Consider the following 2,523-nt stretch of genomic DNA (forward strand, 5'->3'; position numbering starts at 1 on the left):
CCAAAGTATGACAGACGAAACTTAGCCATCTTGGCCTCCAAGGAACACTCTGGCTGCACTTCTTCCAAAACAGATCTATTGGTTCTTTTGGCAGTCCATGGCACTTTCAGTGTTCTCCTCCAACACCACAACTCAAAGGCATCAATTCTTCTACGAACTTCCTTATTCACTGTCCAGCTTTCGCATCTATATGAGGTTATTGAAAATACTATGGCTTGGGTCAGGTGCACCTTAGTCCTCAAGCTGACATCTCTGTACTTCAATACTTTAAAAAGTTCCTGTGCAGCAGATTTGCCCAATGCAATACGTCGTCTGATCTCTTGACTGTTGCTTCGGCTAGTGTTGATAGTTGATCCAAGAAGAATGAAGTCCTTGACAACTTCAATCTTTTCTCCATTGATAAGAATGTTGTTTATTGGTCCAGTGGTGAGGATTTTTGTTTTCTTGACATTGAGATGCAATCCATACTGAAGGCTGTACTCTTTGATCTTCAAAAGTAAATGTTTCAAGTCCTCTTCACTTTCAGCAAGCAAGGCTGTATCATCGGCATATCGCAGGTTGTTAATGAGTCTTCCTCCAATCCTGATGCCACCTTGAATTTATCCCACCTGAATTTAGAGATCATCTGAAGAACAGATTTGATGCATTAAACACTAAAGGCCGAAGACCAGAAGAGTTGTGGGATGACATCAAGAACATCATACATGAAGAGAGCAAAAAGTCATTAAGAAGACAAGAAAGAAGGAAAAGATCAAAATGGATGTCAAAGGAGACTCTGAAACTTGCTTTCCAGTGTAGAGAAGCTAAAGTAAATGGAAGAATTGAAGAGGTCCAAGAGCTGAACAGAAAATTTTCAAAGATCAGCTCGAGAAGATAAAACCAAATACTATAATAAAATATGCAAAGATTCTGGAAAAATATGCAAAAATTAGATTTGTTTGCTGTTCTGGCAGCAATGTTCTTCACTAACACCATAATAATTCAAAGGTATCATTTCTTCTACGGTCTTCCTTATTTCCAACTTTCATATAAATATGACGTGATTAAAAATATCATGGCTTAGACCTTAAAGTGACTTTAAAGAGATTGTTTTGTAGCAGATTTACCAAATGCAATACATTGTTTGATTTTGGTACCGACTCATAGTGATCCAATGCACAGCAGAATGAAACACTGTCTGGTCCTGTGGCAGAGTCACAAGTAGTGCTATGCTTAAGCCCATTTCTGCTGTCACTGTGCCAAGCCATTTTCTTTGGAATCTTCCTCTTTTTCTCCAATCTTTCACTTTACCAAGCATGATGTATTTATCCAGGGACTGGTCCCTCCTGATAATATATCCAAAGTATGAAGGCTTCCAAGGAACATTCTGGCTGTACTTCCTCCAACACAGATTTGTTTGTTCTTTTGGCAGTCCATGATATTTTTAATATTCTCTTTCAACACTGTAAATCAAATACATCAATTCTTCTATGGCCTTCTTTATTCACTGTCCAACTTTCACATGCATAAGAAGTTACTGAAAATACCATGGCTTGATCTGGTGCACCTTAGTCCTCAAACAGACATCTTTGCTCTTCAACACTTTAAAGAGGTCTTATGTAGTAGATTTTGATGCAGAAAGCATCAAAAGAAGATGGAAGGAATACACAGGGTCACTGTACCAAAAGGAAATGATTGATGTTCAACTGTTTCAAGAGGTAGCATATGACCAAGAGCCAATGATACTTAAGGAAGAAGTCCAAGGTGCATTGAAGTAATTGGCAAAGAACAAGGCACCAGGAATTGATGGAATAAAAATTGAAACCTTTCAAGAAAGTGAGGCAGCACAGGAGGCACTTACTCATCTATGCCATGAAATTTGGAAGACAACTATCTGGCCAACTGATTGGAAGAGATCTGTATTTGTGCAAATACAGATTCCAAAGAGAGGTGACCCAACAAAATGCGGAAATCATCAGACAACATCTTTGATATCCTATGTGAATTGCGTTTTACTAAAGGTAATACAGAAATGGCTGCAAGCATATACTGACAGAGACCTTCCAGAGGTCGAGGAACGAGGGATATCATTGCTGATGTCCAATGGATCTTGGCTGAAAGCAGAGAATACCAGAAAGATGTTTACCTGGGCATTATTGACTACTCAAAGGCTTTCAATTGTATGGATCATGACAAGCTATGGACAACATTGAGAAGTATGAGTATTCCGGAACACTTAATTGTGCCCATGAGGAATCTTTACATGGACCAAGAGGCAGTTGTTCGAACAGAACATGTGAACACTGAATGGTTTAAAATTAAGAAAGGTGTGCGACAGGGTTGTATTCTTTCACCATACTTATTCAACCTGTATTTTGAGCAAATAATCCAAGAAGCTGGGTTATATGAAGAAAAACGTGGCATCAGGATTGGAGGAAGACTTATTAAAACCTGCAATATGCAGATGATACAACCTTGCTTGCTGAAAGTGAAGAGGACTTAAAACATTTACTGATGAAGATCAAAGAGCACAGCCTTTGGTAT

The sequence above is a fragment of the Chrysochloris asiatica genome, unplaced genomic scaffold, assembly GCF_000296735.1.
Source record: "Chrysochloris asiatica unplaced genomic scaffold, ChrAsi1.0 scaffold00008, whole genome shotgun sequence".
In the NCBI taxonomy this organism is placed as follows: Eukaryota; Metazoa; Chordata; class Mammalia; order Afrosoricida; family Chrysochloridae; genus Chrysochloris; species Chrysochloris asiatica.